Here is a 23,016-nt window from a genome sequence, read left to right as displayed (position 1 = left end):
TACCCAGGCACCCCTAAACTCCTCAATTTTGAACACTCAACTTATTATTAGGAATGCTTATGTTGCAAAACCACCAGCAGCTTCACAAAACCTTGTTCTGGCTTCTAAAGGACCTGAACACTTCCTTGCACCAATTTATTCCAGACTCTCTGGACCAGCAAGACATGGGGTGGACATGAAGAGCAATTTCAGGGACTCAAAAGAGACAATATAATTACATTCCAGCAAGGAGATAAGGAGAATCTTCTTTGCTACTTGCACTGGCCACAGGCTTATACAGCAGACTTAATACAACCTGACCAGCTACCTTGTTAGGGGGAAGTTCCTACCATTGCTATGGGAGCAGTGTGAACAAATCCCATGGATGATACTTTTAGGAACATGCAGATACATCTAGTTTTTTTGAAAACGGAGATATTAATTGGGGAACAATTATGTAAGTATGCTAAAGACATAATTTGTATAATTGTATGCACAACGTTTCCCAGAGAAAGGAGTCTGGAATGGCTTTGACAATGCTATACATCCCAACTGAGACTGTCCACTCGGACTACATGTCTCTTCTCCTAAGAGGACTTATAACCATAATAATGGGTAAAATTTATAGATCACTTACTATGTGCCTGACAATATTCTAAGTACTTTATATGTCTTAACTCCATTTCACTCCCATGACAACCCTATGTGGTAGATAGTTATTATTACTATTATTTTCTCCATTTTATACATGAGGAACCAGAGGTGTGAAGAGGGTAAATAACTTATCCAGGTTACACAGTCAGTAAGTCTAAGGCTGGGATTTGAACCTGGCAGTCTGACCCTGGGGCCTTTGCTCTTTGTCACTACCCTAGGCCAATGGGTGCTCTTGGTCCCTGGCTCCCTTGTCCCCTGCCCTTCCAACCCAGTTCACAGTAACTTGCTCTCATTCACCCTTCCAGTCTGCTCCTCAACTGGTGCCTTCACAGGGCCACACTCTAGAGCTTGGACTCCCTGGGCTCCTGCCTCCCACCTCTCCCTTCCTCTCCAAAAGTCTTTCTACCCCTCCCATGAGGCTGTCCCTCACATGGAAAAGAATGTAAAGGTATCACTGAACTAACAACAAAACCACTTCCCTTTAACATAAGGCTTGAATGATTTGCTAGGATTGCATGGAGAAGAAACATTTAGTAAAAAAAAAAAAATGAAAAGGTACTTATTAAATCAAATACATCATTTTAGAGAAAATGGTGCTTAAAGAGAACGCTGTACCTAGTGCAATTTCTTGTACACACACAAGGCAAGAAATAAATATGTATGGAGTAACTGAATGAATGAAGTCAACTTGGGACTCTGGGATTTGAACAGAAGTTTTTGAAAACTTAAACTTGGATGTTTTTGTTGGATTGCTTTAAGAAGATGCTCTGGTGCCCGAAAGACCATTTTGTCAGAATATATATAATCTAATGTTTCCATATGTTATAAAGTCCTCCATTGAGGGTTTTCCAGCAAGTCTGTCCAGGCTAAGGCCACTTGCCTGCCAAAGAAGGCAGTGACTGTGCTCTTTTATGTGCCTCTCTTTCACGAGTTTTAAAAAAAATAACAAACATTTCAGACACCACGAGAAGAATTAATCTTTCTTAAGTATCAAGCTTGGAGAAGGCAGAATAGCTAATTTGCTTCTCAACTTCTTCAGTGGAGATTTTCTGACTTCAGTGCTACATGAAAAATGTAGTTATAGTTCATGTTGGCATGCCATTTTTGAACTGTTAATAGAAATTATTGACACAAAAATTAAAAAAAATAAGACCAATATTTTATTTCTTATGTTCTAGCTATGCGCTGAAAGCTAAGAAGACTTACCAGTATCTATAGCTTTGTTGTTTTATTATTCAGCTTAACTATTTATTTTCCAATCATAGGTTGGATTTTAAAAGCCATCTTAAGCTCATTTTGTGTGTGTGTGTGTGTGTGTGTGTGTGTGTGTGTGTGTGTGTGTCTGCCTGCCTCAAGGTGTTTTGAAACAGTAAAGGCCAGGATTTATTGATAAGAGAGTATAATTAAAATAATAAAGAGACTGACTCAGCTGTCAAAGTTTGATTTTGGTACCTTTGCTCCACAGCTGTTTTAGTTAGTCCCTCACAAAAAAATAGCTTGAGCTGTTATCTTGAATGAAAATACAAACTTATTTCTCATTCTGCTCTGGTGTTGTAGAAAAATGCACTGCTTTGAGCAACAAACCTTGCATTTCAAGAATCTCACCACTAAGGCTTTTCTCAGGATATACTGTAAATTATACGGCAAATGTCTTGATTTCTAAAAGAAGTAAATTCAGATTTTCAGCATTATGTTCTACTCTAAGAAACCTGCCCTCTCACCATCTGCCTGTGCTGCCCTGTGCATACACATACCCTGACTGCCCCACCACTGACTCTGTGCTGGGGCAGCTCCTGCCTGAGCCCTGTCCCCCCACCCTCTTCCAACCCACAATATCCATAAACCTACCAACATGTCTAGATTCAGATCAAACCCTACCTCCATTAGGAGTGTTCCAGCCAGGAGCAGTGTCTCCCCAACCAGAGTGTCCACACTGATCAGACTTGTCTTTCCATGGTTTATGTGGGACTCCATCTCCCTTTCCAATTAGAGACTGTAAACCCCCTGGAATCAGGGCTCTGGGGACAGTCAATAATTTATCTTTTGTATTATGTATAAATTTGTAAACTGCCCTCAATCACAAGGCAAATGAACTGTGGCATGAATACACAATGTCTATGATAGGATTCATACGGATTTGTTATGTGTAGCTTATCAGAGTAATCATATTATTGTGTAGTGATAACTTATGCTCTGGAAAACACATTAACATCCACGTACATAGGTGGAGTTGACAAATACATTACAGTAAAGGGAATGAAAAAAGGAAATAGTAAGTATGGAATATACCGAAGGGGCCTGAAATAAAGAAAATCTTTAAAAATGTACACAGCATATGGTAAACATTTGATTACCTATAAACCTGGACAAGTAAAATGAATGGAGGACTAGGAACTCAATGTGGACTATAGGTTTCAGTCATCTGTTGCACTAAAGATTTCCACACAAGTATTTATGGGCCACAAGTTGCTTATTTGAATTTATTGCCCCTCCCTGTCATAATACACCTTTATATGTATATTACCCAGGTGGTAGCTGGAAGCTTTTCTTTAGATCTGGGTAAAACAGGCAATTCTTCAGCCCACGAGAGTCCACAATTCCCAAGATTTCTGTAAATTCCAGGGACGGGGGTGATGCTTATGCTGCTATGGCCCAGGGCTCCAGGGCTCTCCCACCTGCTGGGACGTGTACACTGAAACTCAGCTCACAACAGATGCGGTTAGAGGAATCTGCTGAAGATCTGGGGAAGGCCGAGCCAAGAACACATGGTCTTATGCCACTCAGATGGCTCTTTTCTCCCTATTCTGCTTTTTTCCCCTTTTCATATTCTCCATCCTGGATAAAGTGATTCAGATATTTTAGAGAAAATCTTGGCACCATCCCATTCGTCCAACTGAGGTAGATCTTGTTTCTAAATATAACCTCTAATCAATATTTCTTCAGATGACAGTAGAGTCCTTCTTGAGAGCCATTTTGATCCTGGCTGTAAACATTGTAAACATGTCTTCCTATTACACTCATGTATTAAAAAAGTAGGATATGATCAAAAAGCTCGAAACTAGAGGGGAACCAGGGGCACACAGAACCCTACTGCTCTATCTCTGAAGCTCCCTTACCATTTGTGACTGAAGTCACAGTTGTCCTATAAACTCCAACATAGGCATATTCTAGACTCTATCATCAAGTGGAATTGGGAACGTCCCATCCTAGACTGGTAATTCTGATTTTGTGCTATTTTTTTTATTGTTGTTAGATGCACAACTCAGACTTACATGCAATTTTGTTTCCTTCCCTCTCTGCTTGAGACCACCATGCTTTCCAACCCATGGGACAGTTTCACTTTTTCCTTGCCCCTGCACAGTGTCTGCTCCCATGTGTACAGACAGCAAAGTTGGGACACAGCTTTAGATAATATGGGCTTTGAATAGCTGGCCTACACGTGTAATGGATAATTAGATCTGCTTTAGATTTCACATTATTTCCAAATTTCCAAGTGTTCAGGATTCTCACAGAAAGCTCTCTTTTTCACCAAAGGAGTGAAAAGAATAGGTAGAAAGGCAGTAAGTGACTACACCTCAGAAAATAACAGCAGATAATAGCATTACCATGCTGAATGGCTCAGCCAGTAAATCAATCTATGGCTGCGATGCTGTTAGATATGAGCACCTGAAGTAGCCCATTCCATACCTTCTAACCACCTTCATTGTTTCTTGGCAACACCGTCCTCACAATTTGTTTTTACTTAAAAAACACAGTATCCCGTAGTCATGACACCAAGCCAACGTTTTCTGTTTCCAGTTAAGGGAAATATAAAGATGCCAGAAAATATTTGTCCAAACAGGGCTGTTTTTCATTAGAAGGGTAGTTTTAGATCCCTGTTACTGCAATATCAACTCTGTATTGTTCTATGACCATGAAGCACACAACTGAAATTGGCGTTTTTGTTTTTTTTTTTCTATTAGCAGCATATCACATTTGTTGGGTATTAAAGAAAGTGTTCACAGATATTAAAAGTTTTTCTCCTCCTGGGAAACGCACATCATTGAAAATGCAACATAATTTCCATTCTCTTTTGGAGTCCTTAAGTTTAAGACTGTAATTTTTTGGAGGTACTTCAAGTTAGCCAGCATATTAAATATCTGCTCCTCACCCTTTACCTCATGCATAACCTGACTTTATTGAAGCTGGAAAAGATGTTAACCCTTTGCCCATCAGTTCTTTACCTCTGACAGGGCAGAAAGATCACTCACTATATACACCTGCTCTAGAGTGGACTCTCATGGTCCTCTTCTTCTATAGCATTTTTCAATATCATGTAACTAATCTTGGAAAGGACAGATTACTTTGCAGAGAACACCACTTGGGAATTAGAGAATGTTCCACATTAAAGGAAATCAGTATGTAAGTTGTGACCAATTCCACATTTCCAATGTAACAAGTCTGGAAGTGCCATGCCCAACTGGAATGTCAGAAACTTCTAAGTTTGGCAAACGGCTATTGTGAAAGAAACAGGAAGCTTCTTGGGAGCTGTGGAATTCATCATGGCTTTGGAGAAAAATAGTAGCATCACAGATGGTAAGTGCCAGACCAGATGCTTCTGTGGCCATGATGAACTGCAGAGTGATGAGCCAGGCGGTCAAATCGAGAGTGCTCATGGTGAAGTGGAGCTCCACATTGAATTACTTTTGCATGACAAGGACAGTAGCACTACTTATTGTTTGTTCATGGCATTAGAATCAGACATTAACTCCCATCTGTCCAACCATCCTGCCAGGTCAGCATATAAGAGTGTCAAGCACTTTCCTTGAACCAGGCAAGTACTAGTCCAAGTGCCTTACACGGGTCACTTCAGTCACTCCTCGTCACAAGTCATGAGGTATGATTATGGTTACTATCACTGTCTAGATGGAGAAGTGGCTCTGTTCCCAAGGCCACAGTCAATAAGTGTCAGAACCTGAACAATTGGTTCTGAAACCAGAACTCCTAATGGCCATGCTGCAGTGCCTTGATGCCTCTCAGGTAATATGAGGCACTTGACTTCCCTCCTCTCAATGAATTTTCCAACAGCTTTGTGAGGTCAGTATTAACTATCCTTACTTGGATAAAGAAAGGATAGTTCTTTAGAAAGAGAAAACAAACAAAGAAAACAAACCTCCAAGAGACTTTGGGACTTGCCCCTGGACACACAGTGAGAAATGATGCTTTTGGGATTTGAATCCAGGTCTGTACGAATCTCAAGTACAACTAGAAGCACTATGTGTCTCACATGCCATAGTGAGCCTGTTGCTTGTCATGGATAAAAACTGACGATAGCTGGAGTTTAGGTGCTCACATGTCAAAATCTCAGGGGAACATGAGATCTTTTCAGCTAGAAACTGCTTTTCATACTTATACACATCTTTTCTTCTTATAGAGAAAACATGAAACATGTGATCCAGCAATTTCTCCAATGAACAATATCTTCCACTGTAGGCTGGACCCAAATTCAAAATTCTCTGTCCACATGTTTCACTGTTTGAAATGTTTTTGAGCACTTAAGATACCTAAGTCACACGGGTAGAAATTAATCAATGGAGACATGTAATGCACAAAATATGGAAATAATAGCTGCTTAAATTAAAATATAGGTTGCATCATCCAAATGAAGGCCGATCCAAAAATGGCATGTCAAACCACTAACATTTCTTTAACTGCTATTTATTTGCATGTTCTCTAGTTTTGTCTACAGTGTTTTCATGGATTTGCTCATGCTCCAGTGCTGGGCGTGCCAAGAGCTCAGTGCTGTATAAATAGTTTCAAATGCACAGAATGTGATGGAAATCTCATTTGAAACCATATGGCCTTTCACAAATGCTCCAAATGGCCACTACTCAAAGGTACAAGATTTAAAAAGTAATCCTGCCACCATTAAAAATATATGAATAAATAAACGATGGCAATGACTTCCTTTTCCCTACTGGATTTGTGGACGGGTTAGGGAGTATGAATTGCTTCTGCTCTGTGGCTGATTTTCAGTTCAGATAACTCATCTTTATTCATTTCCTTTCAGTCGTGATGAGCCATATTGAGAGCAGCTGTAGGCAAGAAAAAAAAAAAGGATCTCCTCACTCCCTACTTTAAATCCTTGTCAAGCAGCCGTTATAAAGAATCCATCTGGGCTCAGTGCTTTGCTGGGCACCCAAGAAATAATAGAAAACAGGAGAAACAGAAAGTTTAAGCTGAATCTAACAAAGAGATTTAAAAATTACCCAAACACATGTTTTGGGGAAAAATCAACCTCAGGATGATTTAATGCAAAGTTGGGTAGGCCAGGCCTAAAGGAAAAGCACACTTTAAATTAAATTCAAAACCAGACCAAACCAAAGTGTACTTGGAAGATGATGGGAAACACCAATAGGCAGGTAACTAGTAAGGAGAAGTCTGGTGGCCAATTCTAGTGAGAGTTACTTATAAAGTTAGAAGGTGATAGGTGAGTGTCAATAAGCCAAGCTCTAAAATGTAATAAGAGTGAAATGATTATGGGGAAACAACTTGCACAAAGTGGAATGAAATAAGAAATGATTTACTTTAATAATTGAGATTTTATATCAGAAAAAGTCTTTCCAGGTTTAAGCAGCAAATGAATCGGGGATCAAAACTCATTTTTTTTTTTTAATTTTGGATAAATGATGAATATTTTTTTGGATCTGAGATAGAAAGCAAATGCTTTTGACATTTTACTTAAAATGATTTCATCTGTTTTAATACACAAACCCAACAGAAATCTTGTTTATGGATCATTCTACTATACTTCAATGACACAAAAATGGCTTCAGTTTCAAAGGGGAGAGTTGGCAAGTGATTACTGCATAAAATATCGCAGTCTTGTTTGTTTTACAGCATTTTTGTTCATGCGTTTTTAATGGTTACATGAACCAAATGCTTAGGCAGCTGTGCTGAAGATGGAATGAATGAGAAACAAAGATCTACTAGAGGGCAAGCTGGAAAACTAACTGCTTTGCAGCTTTTCTTGAAATATAACTAACAGAGCAAGGAAGAATTCTAAATAGTGTTTGAAAATGACCAAGAAAGCACAGTGACTAAAATTCACAAAACAAGTTTTAAGAATCTAGAAGGAAAAGTCACCCGAAGAACTGTCAGAATACACAAAGAAAATCCAAACTCTCTTGCTTTCCATTTATTAGCTAGAATTAGCAATGGCTTTCACTTCCCATCATCTCTGAACTCTGCCATTTTGGCACTGCTGAGTCCCCTCTCCCTTGTGACCTTAACTCTTCCATGGCTCCTACAATTTGCTTCTCTATCTACCTCTGCAATCTTCTCCATCTCTGTGGCTGGATCGGTTTTCTATCTGGCTTCTTTCCATCTCCACTTACCTCCTACAGTCCAGGGTCCTAAGCCTTGCTCTCTCCTGGGAGTCCCTTTATTTTTATATCACCATGTCACTTCTGATCATTCCTAAAATCTACATGGCCTTCCTCAGTATCCACTCTGCAACCTACAGGCACCAGCCTCTGTCCCTCTGCCACTGTGTCAACTTCAGTATGGTCAGAGTCAACCTCCATCACTAAGAGATCCATCCTCCAGGCTTAAAAATTGTGACTCACTTTTTTTTTTAAACTTTTTTCTCTCCCTTGGTCAGTATATACAATCAGTCCTACTGATTCATCAAAAATTTATCTCTGTATTTTTCCTTTCATTAATGGGACTTAGGCTCTCACCAATTCACACCTAAATTATTTCCACAATAATACTAATAACAACTCAGTAGTGTCAACTTTCATGAGCCAAGCATTGCTCTGAATGCTTCTTATGAATTATATCATTATACAGGAAGAAATTAAGCGCAGAGATGAATTTATCTGCCTGAGGTCACACAACAAAGCAGAGCCACGATTTGAACCAAAGCTGTCTAATCATAACATTCTTTAGCACTCTGTTGAATGGTTTCTCACAGAATCTCTCATCCAAGCCATGTTGCACACTACACCCACTTTATTTTTCTAAAATAGTGTCTAAGGGGCACCTGGATGGCTCAGTAGGTACAACACAGGACTCTCAATCTCTCAATCTCAGGGTCATGAGTTCAAGCCTCACATTGGTCGTGGAGCCTACTTAAAAAACAAATAAAATAAAATAAAATAAAATAAAATAAAATAAAATAAAATAAAATAAAATCGTGTTTTAAATGCAGTTATCTGTATTAGCAACCTCAATTATCCATACCCATGGGCTCAAAATTTGAGTTAAATTTTATGGAAACTTAAGGAAATAATTACTTGTGTACGGGAAGATTTATATACATGGATCTTCACTGTAACATGATTTACAACAGTTCAAAATTGGAAACACCTTTAATGTTCAATGGCTGGTTAAACAGAATTGTGGTGCATTTATATGAGGAAACACACAGTATTAGAAATGACATTGCAGAAGAGTATTTGGTGACACGGGAAAATGTTTAAGATTTACTCAGTGGAAAAAAATAGGTTATAGAAGTTATATAGAGTATGAATCCAATTTTGTGGGGGGAAAAAGGCAAAACAAAAACAAAAAACCAAATACACCAAATGTTAACCAAAATTGTTTTGAGGTGTTGGGACTGTAAGGGATTTATTTTCATGTTTCTCCAACATTTTATAATGAATATATGACATATTATAATCAGAGATCGCTCCCATGGTAAATGTTATTTAAAAAACAATATTTATATCTCATGACTACAGTGTCATTCCCTTGCTCAAGGACAAAACAGTAAATACTTACTGTCTGTTATAGTAGGTTGAAAATTTCCATGCCTTTAATGAAGCCCCTTTGTCTAAGGCTTCTTAGTTCTTGAATCCCAACCTCTATGTCTTTCCAGGAGAATGACTCCAGCCATATAGGATTTCATTAGGCTTCCTTTTTGCATGCCCACCAACTCTGCAATTGGTCAAAGCCCAGCCAGGGCCTCGCATCACTCACTCCTGACCAATGCAGATGCACCCACCCATCCTGGATTCTTAGACTATAACTTGGATTTATTTATAAATGTTTGGTATTTTCTAGTTTTACCATGTCTGGAAAATGGCACTCAACCTGTAGGCCACGTAGTCATTATAAAAGTCATCATTACCATACACAAGTCAGGCAAGTGGTAAAAATGTTTCCTCCATTTAGTGCTTTAGTTTTATTATTTACACGCTAGCTTTAGCTGCTATTCTCTGTCTCCTGCACCATGTTTTTCACACTCGGGCTATGGTACTTCCTACCTAAATTAAAGTGATATATTTACATGTATATTTCCCTTGCTCAATTGTCAGTTCCTTGAATGCAGTAAAAATACATAATCGAGTTTTACTGCCCCAGCACATAGCATTTAATAGTACTTAATAAACATTTATTGAATGAATGGCAGATTAGCAGAAATAGGTAAATCTGTATCTAAAATAAATATAAGTTGTTTGAGGAAAATACTGAGAGCAACTTTCCCATGATTTATGATTGGACTATAATACCAGCACCAGAAATGATTAAAATATTCATGAATGAAATTGTTAAAGGTAAAAAATAATTCCTATCTCCAGTTAGCTTTGCCAGATACCTAAGAGATGAATAAAAGTGAACATGAAAATAAAATGTAAGACTTACACATCATTCTGATTTTTTATACCAGAAGACTGTTCCTATCTAGAGATTTAGCGATAAAATGGGTGGGAGGAGGAGGAGGAAAAATAATTTTCACTGATTGTGAAACTTATCAAATGGCAACTCCAACTGCCACTTTTTCCCACTATATTCTAAATTACTCTAAGCTTGCCATGTATCTGTGGAGACCGAAAGATCATACCACAATTCACAAGACGTAACACTGTATGAATAAGTGGTCTATATATGGGGAACTATAATTTTTCTGTGGAACTTTGGAGAAGTTGCAACCACACAAGGAAAGTCTGATTGGTTAATATAGCCAATCAAGCCACTGGTTGTGTTTCAGAATACCATAATCCCAAACACACAGGCGTGGTTTTATATAATACATGGGTATAACTCCAACAGGGTCTGCATGCTCTAAGGATTCTCCCATCTCTTGTTGGCCCTAATTTCCATTTCTTTAGACTACTTCACTTCTCTTTGAGCTCAACAGGCCATAACATTACATCATAAGTGGGTAAAACTGAGACTCATCTTTCCATCTTAGCGACCATATAAAGTAGATATTTAACTACCAGTGGATTCTGTCATCCTGGATCAAAGGAAGAATATGCAGGGAAAAAAAAGAGGGAAGCATTTTTCCTCTTCTTAATCTACGGGATAATGAACAAAAGTGCCCTTTGAGATCAAATGAGGAACACCAAGAGGAAAGCCATTCCAAACTAGTTGTTATTTATATTGTAAAAACATGGCAAAAATTATTAAAATAGAACTGCTAAGAAATCAACCAGAGAAATAAAAATCAGGGAATTAAAAAATCTATAGTTTTAAATGGAACCCCAGTATAACTTTAAATTTAGGGAAAGTTGTCCCCCCCACCCCACTTATAGGCTAACCACATTCCTTCAGGCTTTTACCAGGTGAAGGTAACGTTTTGTGTTTTGTGTGCACGAGAGTATAATGAGATCCACAGTTATCTGGATTTGAATTACAATGAGCCACTTTTAATAGGTCCATTCTGTATCAGGGATATGATGTGAAACGAATGGACTCTGGGAATGAGGAGACTCCCATTGGACCTATAACTGTCAGCAAATCAGACTCACTTTAGAACTGAGAATTTGAGTTCTTTGCTTGGTACTATGAGATAGCCTGAAGACCTGTGTTTGGGTGAGAAGGGTGTAAGGGCAGGGGCAGAACGCTAGAGCAGAAGCCAATGGAATAGCCTCCACAAAGGAACTCTTGTTTTAAGAACAAATTATGCCTGCTTAATGGGATATAAAATCCTTGGGACATTGCAGGCATTCAATATCAAATATTAATAGTGATACTCTGTCCTTTAGTGTAGAGTTTTCCATATAAACAAAATTAAAAAAATACTTTATGCATTAATGAGGCAAATAATCAAGGAATATGAATCTTATGTTTATTATACTAAAATCTATTTGGATTAATGTCCTAAAAGCCATAGGTGCACCAAAACCTAAATTCTAATACTCTTTAAAGAGATACAATTGAGGGTGCCTGGGTGGCTCAATCAGTTAAGTGTCAGACTTTTGATTTCAGCTTAGGTCATGATATGATTTGTGGGATCAAGCTCCACATTGGGCTCTGCCTTGACAGCATGGAACCTGCTTTAGATTCTGTGTCTCCCTCACTCTCTGCCCCTCCCCTGCTCATGCGCTCTCTCTCAAACTAAATAAATAAACATGAAAAAATAAAAAAATAAAGAGACACAATTGTATTATCTTTTAGTATGCAGAAACTAGAAGAGGGCTAATTTTATCAAGCAGAGGTCCTTCACTGGTTCACTTGAACTTAGCACATTAACAGTGGTTTCAACACGCTTGAAAACAGGTTTTTAAATAGGATAAATACTGTCCTTGATGTTCCTCTTCAGAAACCTTTACTGACTTAGTAAACTACTTTTCATGGATGGAGGAAAAGCCAAATTCACTAGGCCATTTCACTTACCAAAAATTAAAACATACACACACACACACACACACACACACACACACACACAAACACCCAGTACCTAAACATTAAGCTTTTCTAGTATTTTAGATCAACATGTAAAAAAAAAAAAAAATCACTGTCTGAAAAAGAATGTAAATATATTACATTCCTGTAGGATAGAGCAGCAAAAAAATAGATTGACTACATTTCACCTAAATACCTAATTAATAAGTTGATCTAATATATTTTGATTTAAAGGGAAACTTAGAAAGGGGAATTGTATTTAAGGAAATGCTTTAAACACAAAATGTCTCCTCGTAAACAAGTAGCAGGCAGGAGGTCTTACATCTATGGCATTAAACGGGTTAAGTGCACAATCCCAACTGGAGGATGTTGTAATTTTTTAGATTTATGAATTGGCCAGGCCACTCAGCATCTTGAACGCAATAGACGCTATCTAGATCTGTCCCTTACCTGCTGGGAAGAGACAATTCCCCTCACACTTGGAACCCCGAAGCCCGTTAAGCTGCCTGCTCTGTAACCTTGGCAGCTGGACCCTACACAATTCTTCATCTCCTGCCACTAGGCCTCACTAAATAAAAACTATGGTGCCTTGTTAGCCAACAACTGAGCGTGAAATCACTACACTGCAATCCCCCACTCTCTGAGTCAATCAATTCTTCCTGCCATTATGGATCTGGATGCATCGGGTCAATAAAGAGAGGGGGAGAAAATGGAGTGGAATAAAAAGAGGGGGACAGAAACACACCCAAACAGCATACTTAATTCCATATAGTGAAATTAGTTAGTGCATTCATATAAAACAGTTTAGAGCTGGCTAACAAAACCAAGGCATGTGCTGTTTAATGTCGTCATCAGGCTTTGAACTTGCCCAGGACACAGAATGGGGAAAACTATGGAGACAGATATGCGGCAAAGAAACAAGCTTTTGTCAGGTCTAAATTGCTAACAGATTAGAGCGTGTTTGACAAGGCACTGAGATTGTAACATATGTTCTTTTTAAGAAGTATTAACATTTCATGCATTAGCTACATGCTAACTGAGAAAGCCTGAACCACTAAGAACTATTAGATGTCATTTGCAGTAGTCAGCAGCTCTCCATGCTTGGAATCCTGTGTGAGCCTTCAACAGGGGACAGAGGATGCAGGGAAGGTGGAGAGGAGGGGAGGAAAGTCAGAAAGGACAGAATGCAAAGAAAGAGGCTGTGCCACGTGCTGAAAGTGGTGCTAACTTTTTTCTTGAAGAAGCTCCCAAATGTTCAGAAGAGGGGTGCAGAAGAGGGAAGGAATATTTTGACATAAAGTTCTTTTCAGCATTTTATCCCACTTAAATGACATCTCCTACCTATTACTACTTTCTTAGTTGGAGAGCTGTTCACTCCATATCCTGAAATGGCCCTTTGGCTCACATTTCCCAAAATGGTTCTTTTTCTGGAGGGCAAAACTGTTTTATGGCAGAAATCAGAGTGTTGAATAAATATTATTATTAAAAACGAGCTAGGACTACTGGTCCATCCAGAGCACTCAAAAATCATTAGGCCTTTACTACAGGGCCCAGGCTTCCTAATTGTAAAGTTTCACATATAGTGTGTTATGGCTGCTTTTACAGAAAATTTCAACAACTTTTGCTGTTAGTCTACAGGCCCCTTATGGATAGCAGCTATATCTTGTCTGCACAATGCTTGGCAAATAGTAAGGACTGGATGAACATTTGTTGACTTGTATTTATATGAAGGGAATGGAAAACATAAAATAATACCTCTAAGCAAGGAGTCCTGCCAGCAGCACTGTCTACCCATCCCTCTTCCATGGTCCTACCGTCCTCCTGGCCATGGTCTGTTGCACTCCCGGGCAAAACTGACTGCAGTTCTCATTATCGGGCAAGGCTCACTGATTGCTCTTGTCTTCCCTAGAAGACTGCAGTATCCCTACGGTTGGGCACTAAGACTTACTTGACTTTGTAGCCTAAACATCCAGAACAGGGGCATACTGATAGGGCACCAAAACTAATTATTACCTGACAAACTTCATACCCGCCAGACGAGTTACCATCCTATTTTATTAAAGGCGCTGGAAATGGAGAACTCCTATCTCAGTAAAATGTAATTATGTGCACATCATTATCTGATTTGAAAATTCTTTTAAAATGAGTTCTTATTTTGTATCATACAGCTTAGTTTTATTATTCACATGTTATTCAGAATCCAGGGATTGTTACTGATCATATTTGTACATGTGTGTACATATTTGTTGTATATGTAGATAGAAAGGTATTCAAAGAGATATGGAGATAACAAACTTTAAACCCCAGGTCCCTTTTCACTTCTTGACTGACTCCCTGATGCTGACTTTAATGTTAAACATGCTCCTTTTAAAGTTAAACAGAATTCTAAACATAGCTTAGAAGGAATAAAAGCTATGAAGTATTATCATACCAAAAGAGAAATAATTTCAGAGTTGGTTGTTATTTTGGATTATTTATGCACCTATCCAGATTTTTATGGGAAAAAAAGAGTTTGATTTTGATCCTGGGACTCATAATCTGACTTCATTGATAGCAAATTAGTACAATCTAGGATATGGTGGAAGATATTTACCATATATGCAAACATAATCTGTTAGGAGAAAAGCAATGTGGCTTATATATAGAGAGAGGGCATGACTCTTCAGTCATTGTGAGTTATTTGAGAAGGTAAATAAGCAGGGCACATCATTTATTTAAACTTTTAAAGCCCTTTGACAAGGTTCCACATCAAAGATGGTTTATAAAAACAGAGTGAACATGGGATTGGGAAAGTGTTTTCTCATGGAGAGAGGAGTTGATTTAAGATGGGAAATAATGAGAAGAACCAACCTTTTTCATCAGAGAAGTGTTATATGTAACCGACAGACAGCATTAGCTGGATTTTCTTTTTAATATTAAAAGTTATCTTGGAGAGAGAAGCACACTGAAAGAAAGAAGGAAGGAAAGAAAGAAAAGAGAAGAAAAGCAAAGAGAAAAGAAAAAAGAAAAGGAATGAAGGAGGGAAGGTAGATCTGCATGACGTATCTGCCTCTTTCGTGTGATAAAACCATGGGAAGATTGTGTGTGTGTGTGTGTGTGTGTGAGAGAGAGAGAGAGAGAGAGAGAGAGAGAGAGAGAGAGAGAAAAGAGACAAGAGGAGAGAGAAGAGCTGCTGGAGGTGGGGTGGAGGGTGACAAGCAGATGATGCTCTTATCAACACACCAAAGTGGCATAACTGCTCCCACCCAACATGGACAAGTTTGATGACTATGTCCTACAAGGCATCTGATTAGAAAAGTCTGGTGAAACTGAGGAAATAAAATATTCTAAGTATTATTTTTAAAAATGGAGGGAAAAAAATCTCATTGGTGTGTGTGTGTGTGTGTGTGTGTGTGTGTGTGTGTGTGTAATGAAAGAACAATGGGGGCAGACAGAGATAGAAAAATTGTTCAGCAAGGAAAAAACACAAGTTGAGAGGAGTGACTGGAAAAGTTTATAGTCACAGAGGGTTTACAGGGGGTGGGCGGGGGTGGTATCCCCTATGCTCACTGTCTGAATAGTAAGGGGGGTGGTATCCACTATGCTCACTGTCTGAAGAGTAAAGCCAGGTAAACCTCTTTGAAGTTTAAAAGGCTCTTTTAGGACACCGATAGGATGAGCTTAGATTTACACAATAGGTGGCTCTTCAAGAGAAAGCATCCAGGGAAAATGTGAAATACGCTTAAGAAGTTTGAGATATTTGGGAGGCTAGATTCTTAACAGGTTAACAAAGCAAATGAGGAGCTTCTAGTTGCACCCCCAGCTTTTGAACTTCCCCTCCTCTCCCTTCCACAGAAAGAGGAAGAGTGGCAGGCCTGGAAGAGCCATGGCTTCCATTCTCTAGATTTAATGCAGAAAATTGAGCATGGATTGTGAATGTTGCATCAGGATTACTGTTATCAACCTTAGTCACTAATGACCCAGTTTGGGAGCAAGAGGAGTAGAGGGGAGAAGGTTCCAGTCAAACAACAGTACTGTCTGAAGATGCAAAATATCTTTTTTGAGGTAATTAAAAATTTTTTTTGGCAACTTTAAAGACTGGTTTCTTATGTGCAGTGCAGCATAGAACAGCTTGTAGGCTGCAGATCAATAAATTCCAGTTAACTTTCAAGTCATGTCGGCATGCAGCCCTGACTGGTTTATTAATTTAAATTTCAGCCCTCTAAAAAGGTATGTCTAAAGAAATAAGGCACTACGAGGATGGTACTGAGATTGCTCAATCAGAACAGGCCTTTGCATATATTGGTTATCCACATCGACAGGAAATCTTAAACCACTGAAGAGAATAGATCACCCCTCCTTCTGTCTCATTTGGTTACTGTTTTTCTTAGGAACGCTGAGAACCATTTCTTTTTGTTTTTAACAGTACTTGATCTCTGAACAACAAATACCTTATGGCTTTCCTCACGCACACTTCAGCAACTAGTTAAGAACAAAAAAGGTGAAAACGAAAAGAGAGTAACACTATCTCAAGGTTTAAATCTCTTCCTAGGGAGGGAGGAAGGTCTGCCAGAGTCTCTTTTCTCTCTTCCCTGCCACGATGTCCCTGGAATGGACCAAACAGTAAGGATTTGGCCTAGAAGTGAAAAGTGAGGAACAGCTTATGCTTTTGCTACAATCGTCTCTTCCTTGCTTTCTTACCTTTGATTCTTCACTTTGTTTGCTTTTGCTACACATTTTTTAAAAGCCCTCAAATATCTGTCAGTGGATGATCCCTTTTGTGGACTTGCTCCAGGCATCAGGACATTCTGGAATCCCTGCTCCAAAATGACTAGTATTTTAAGAGGTACAGACTAATTTTACTGTGCCCCAAATTATTATGATAGCACAGCTGCGGTTCAAACAATGCATCCTCAAACTAAATGGCTTCTGGATGATCTGTGTTCACTTTTCCCTTACACTGACATAAATAAGAACAAGCTGCTGGAATCCATGAAAACTGGTCAGAGACAAAGGCTGCACATGAATTCTGCACCTACAAGATTTTTATTGTGAAAGAAGTATTTATGAAATGCTAATACCATTTGAATTTGGCCCATGTAATAGTATCTTAAGTATATGTTTAAAAAAACAAGTGTTATGATGTGACTCTTGATCCTGGGGTCACTGAGTTTGAGCCCCACATTGGGTATAGAGCTTACACAAATTACAAATAATAAGTAAACTTAAAAAAATAACACACAACCCCCCAAAACCCACAAGAGCTTACATAGAAATCCTAGATGTTTTCAGATCAATTGGGCCTTCATGAGATTTATATAGAACATTACTATCATTTTACTAATAACTGTGATATGTATTTTAAGAGCTAACTGAAACAATATGGAACTTACGGCAAATTTTCTTGTTGAGAAATTTAGACTAAAGACAGATTTACACTTTTTTATTTCTGACTGCATTCAGTTTTAATCAAGGTTTCTAGAGCTTCTCACTAACAGTGAAATTGTATTTAAATAGGGCCTTTAGGGTTTTCGAGTTACAGATTAATTAACTCAATTTGGACAGGGTTTTGGGGGCAACTGTAGCTCTCGCGTCTCTAATTTTATCTCCAGAGGTAGTCAATGTTCCTCTAGACATTAGCAACTAAATAATTGCATAGGCTTAGACAGATTATGATTGAAACGTCTCAAGTAAAGCAGACTTGTTAGAAGTCAGAATAAGACCAGTGTTGAGTACAAGGATAGCTTGCTATTATTTCACATTTCTAGCACCTTGCTGATCTGGGTTATGAATGCAACTGTACCACTCAGCTGGGGGATGTGGGGGATATGAATGAATGGCTCATGTATGTTTCCCCCTCTGTAAACTGGGGATGAGAACACCTAAGTCACAAGGCAGTTGTGAGGACTAAGTGAGAGTATTTGTGTAAAGTGTCCACCATTGATGCCTGGCACACAGTGAGTGCTCAGTAAGTCAAAGGCTGTCACTACTACTATTATAAACCTGAGTACCATGTTTTATCGTGCATAGCAAAGTTTTCTAGAAATAAAAGGCAAAGAGAAAGGATCAGGAAAAGAGTAGCACATGCTTGTTCAGACAATACAATGAATACTCTTTGATCAGATTTTCTTTCCTGCCTTTCTCCAGGTACCCATGCACCCATTCACGCATGTTGTTGAGGCCATTACATTTCTTGCGACTTCATACATAACCTGGACTTTTTAGGTTCTCTGCGCCTTTAAATCCCCCTCTCTGGAAGTTTCTGACTATAACCATTCTACCTAGTCTTCAAGCTTTAGCTCACATAATATCTTCTCCATGAAGCATTCCCTGACTCAGTGAGGTCTGTCCCTGCTGTTTTCCTTGCCCTGAATTTACATTTGTATAATTACACTTTTTGTATTTTACCTTGAGCTAGTTAGTAGTCATCTATATCTTACGTCATTTAATGCACTTAAGCCACTTGACAATAAGGAACCACTGTCATAGATTGAATGGTTTATGTTACTCAAAATTCATATATAGAAGTCCTAACCTCCAATGTGATGGCATTTGGGGTTGGGGCCTTTGGGAGGTAATTAGGTGAGATGAGTTCATGAGGGTGGGGCCCCATGATGACAGTAGTGTCCTTACAGGAGAGGAAGAGAGACCAGAGCTCTCCCTCTTGCTTTCTCCGCCATGTGAGGACACAGTGTGAAGGTGGACTCCTATAAGCCAGGAAGAGTGTTCTCTCACCAGGAACCAAATATGCCAGAACCTTACTCTTGGACTTTCTATGCTTCCAGAACAGTGAGAAATGAGTGCCTGGTGTTTAAACCCACCCATTCTGTGGTATTTTGTTATGGCAGCCTGAGCAAACATAACCGTGTCATTATATAGCTCACACATCTATATGTGATTTGTTAGCATTTAATAAATGTTTGCGAATTGTCTTCTGGTTCTCATTCATCTGGGCCATTTATTTCCATGAATATCTTTCTTCCCTGGAAACTTGTTGTATTCTTTTCAGTTTGCTCCTGGTTCCCCTGCGACTAAATGCAAATATTTCACCCTGTGCACAACGCTCTGCTAAATGCTATGGAATATATCAACCTTACCTCAAAAAAGCTTTATGGTCCCCTTGGAAATGGAAGATAAGCACATATAATGGTAAAATAAATCTGACTAATTATCACACAGAAAAGATTCTAAGACAGGCCCAATAAGGGCCAAGGAGGTAACCTTTGTGAGTGAAGCTTGCTACATTAAATTTTTTATGGCTTTTTTAAAAAAGTATATTTATTTATTTTTAGAGAGAGAGAAACAAAGCACACAAGTAGGGGAGGGGTAGAGAGAGAGGGAGAGAGAGAGAATCCCAAGCAGGCTCTGCACTGCCAGCACAGTGCCTGATGTGGGGCTCAAACTCACGAACCATGAGACTATGACCTGAGCTGAAGTCAAAAGCTGGACGCTTAACCAACTGAGCCACCCAGGTGCCTCTACATTAATTTATATAAAGAAATATGCTCTCACCAATTTTTCTTCAACAAAAAGCCGCTCTGGCTAATTTTAAATTTTGGCCATTAGGACAGAAACATGGTTATAAGTAATGTTTCACTTGTCTTTTACTTCTACTGTAAGAAGAACAATAGCAAAAAGGTGAGGGTAAGAATCATGTGCTTCCTAGCCTCACTGGCAGAAGGACAGGCTGCAGCGGCAGAGGTTGTGGCAAACTTCAGAGCATGGCCTCTTCTAAAGAAGGTGCTGCTCAGCCCCAGCTATTCACTGCAGTTAGAGAATGCCTGGAGTGGCTCAATCTTCCTTTTCTTTTTAATGAGACACAGAAAAAAATGGATTTTTATGTAAAATCCAAGTAGTTTTAATCACTGGATCTTAATTTTAAACATTTAAACACACTGTTTTAAGCAAATACGTGTATGGCTGATGTCTACTAAAGGCTTTCACGTTACAGCCCCCATGGTGTTTTGGAAAATCAGAGAAAGACAAACAACTTGCAGTGTGGAACTCTGCACAGAAAAGAGGTCTGGAGAAGATTGTGACTGGGACACACCTACAACTTATTTCTGCTTTTTCTGACCTCTCTCTCTGTTGTCTTTGCCCAGAGTGCAGTAACAGTGATCCCGTTTTTGAACCTTTATGTTGACCTCATCAGAGCACCATCTTGCTGCAGGCACCCAAATCTCTGATTCCGCTTTTAATTGCCCACTTTCAAATGATACGCCAACCTAAACTGAAGCACACTTTTACTTTCCATGCCCAGACGTGGTCTCACTCTCCCCACCTACTGCCTGTCCCTCCAGAGTTTTTCCAGGCCACCAGGGAAGGTACCACGTGGTCAATGCTCTAGTCTCACAATGTGGGAGGCAACTCTAATTTTTCTCGTCTATCTCCTCTAACTCCAACCACATGACTACATCACATTAACGGTTTTTTTTTTTTTTTGATGTTTATTTACTTTTGAGAGAGCGAGACAGAAACAGAGCAAGAGCTGGAGAGGGCAGAGAGAAAGGGAGACACAGAATCCGAAGCAGGCTCCAGGCTCCTAGCTGTCAGCACAGAGCCCTGATATGGGGATTGAACCCACGGACCTCTAGATCATGACCTGAGCCAAAGTCGGAACTCAACCGACTGAGCCACACAGGCGCCCCGACATTAACGATTTCTTTGGAATGATTTTGAACAACCCCTTATTGAGGGTCATGAAACTTAAATAATCGTCCTTAAAGACAGTTTCCACTTTATTGAGTTCTTTGCTTTGCTCAAGTAAATTCCTGCCATCCTCTGCATGCAACACGTTCCCTTCTACTTTCGTCTTCTGCTGATAACAAAAAAGAGTCTCTTGAATATCTCTTCCCAATTTCCACTAATCCCCTTTCTTCATCCACATTAAAACTATCATACCAAACGGAACCCTGATTTGTTCTTCCTTTTGTCATGATCATGTAGGATTTGTGCCAAGAAATATGTTGCATTGTAAGGATTTCTAGATTTTTGTTTTGTTTTAGTAAAAGAAATGGAAAGACAAAAAATAATTATCATAGAAGAGTTCAAATAAATATGTGTTTTGTTTTATCACAGACTTCATGGAATTTGGGATTCATGAAAGCTATGGAACACTTGTTACACATCAAGCAAGCCACTGTGCTAAATGCTTGACATTTATCATCCCATTTGATCTCAAGTCCCTGATAAAATAGGCACTATTCTTAGTCCTGATTGACAGATGGGAAAAACTGAGGCTTAGTAGGTTAAGACTTAGCTCAGGTCACAGAGCTGGTGAGTAGTGCAGTAAAGCCTCAAGGCCCAGGCTGCTGGTCCAAGGCAAAGACCCTACTAAGCCCTACTCTACACGGCTTCCCTGAGTCACAAGAGCTGCCTATACCGAGTGAAATCTACTGCTAACAGGCTGATATTTTTTTTATTAAAAAATTTTTTTTGCATTTAATTTATTTTTGAGAGACAGAGCACAAGTGGGGGGAGGGGCAGAGAGAGAATGAGACATAGAATCTGAAGCAGGCTTCAGGAGCTCAGAGGAGCTCAGCACAGAGCCTGATGCGGGGTTCAAACTCACAAAGTGTGAGATCATGACCTGAGCAGAAGTTGGACGCTTAACCAACTGAGCCACCCAGGCACCCTCTAACAGGCTGATATTAAGATTAATGCAATGAATGACTGATAAAATGTCCACTAACATAAGGTTAAAAGAAAGGAAGCCCATAATTGTTTCACATATTTTTGCATATAGGCAAAACAGAACTCATAATTAAACACCAGAGTGCAACCTTAGATCCCAGCTTTCAGGACACTGTGTGTCAATCATGTCAAAGGTAGAAAAAGTGCCTGCTAAACCTATTCTAACTCTCCAAAGGAAGTCAAATAAAATGCACTTTTAGGGAAGTCTGTTTGTTTTCTTATTATTTATTTCTATTAAAGAGACTGGCTCTCCCCTCAACACTCAGTTCTCCAAGGACCTTTTTTGGGCATGCAAGGCTGCCTGGCTCCTTCTCATTCATGTCACCAATGCTCACTTCTGCCTTTGGTCCCTCCCTAATGAATCAGACAGGAAACGTGCAGGGAGAAGGACTCGTTGCTTTCCCCTTTTTAAACTGTAAGACTGTTTAAAATCCATTCTGATTTAGTGTTGTCCTGGTTATATGCTAAGTCTCAGAGTTTTCTATGGGATTAAGTAGGGAAACTGCATTTCAACTTTAGAAAGAAAAAAAAAATGAAAAAAAAAAAAAACAAAAACAAAAACCCAAGCAACTGAAGGCTGGATGATTTCCCAAGTCCTCCCTAGAACAGAAAAGCAAAATAATGCCTGATCTGGCCCTGGCAGCTACTGTACTTAGCTCTAAAAAATCCCAAGAAGGGACCTGGGAAATCATTTATTCAAACTTTTGGCCACTGCGTCCTTTGTTTAAAAGATATCTTAGGAGAAAAACATAACAAATGCAGCAGATTAAAGTGCAGCTACTTTGATGGAGAGAGTGATGGACTTGGAGTCCTGCCCAGTGTCAACCCCCTTCCCCCTCTGCCTCCCAAGAAAAACCTCGAAGGGGATCAGAGGAGCAGCCACTGGCTTTCAAACTTGTTTTGGCCACAACTCACTGCAAAAACACATTTTATTAAGTGACTCGTACAGGTGCATCTGAACACACACACAGCTGAGACAAAACTTCCATGACACAATACTCTTATCACTACCTGTATCATCTGACATACTTCTTTCTGATTTCATCTCTTCCATTTAAGAAACACGATTTCCAGTCCACTAGATGCTGTCTCTGC

The 23,016-nt window shown here is 39.2% G+C and overlaps 1 protein-coding gene across 10 annotated transcripts in view; it reads right to left on the bottom strand.

The window, feature by feature from the left end:
* CDK14 (cyclin dependent kinase 14) overlaps positions 1 to 23,016 on the bottom strand; it is a 616,562-nt gene that overhangs the window by 49,561 nt on the left and 543,985 nt on the right. Inside the window, exon 14 of one of the 10 annotated variants that reach the window (XM_045497017.1) lies at positions 1,866 to 6,176. The exons of the other annotated variants lie outside the window; for them this stretch is intronic. The gene's annotated coding sequence lies outside the window, so the exon portion shown is untranslated. Of the gene's footprint in view, positions 1 to 1,865; positions 6,177 to 23,016 lie in introns of those variants that run through there. 10 annotated transcript variants of the gene reach the window in all.

This window comes from Leopardus geoffroyi, chromosome A2, assembly GCF_018350155.1.
Source record: "Leopardus geoffroyi isolate Oge1 chromosome A2, O.geoffroyi_Oge1_pat1.0, whole genome shotgun sequence".
NCBI lineage: Eukaryota > Metazoa > Chordata > Mammalia > Carnivora > Felidae > Leopardus > Leopardus geoffroyi.
The sequence above is the reverse complement of the archived record's forward strand: the minus strand, read 5'-3'. Positions and strand labels throughout refer to the sequence as shown.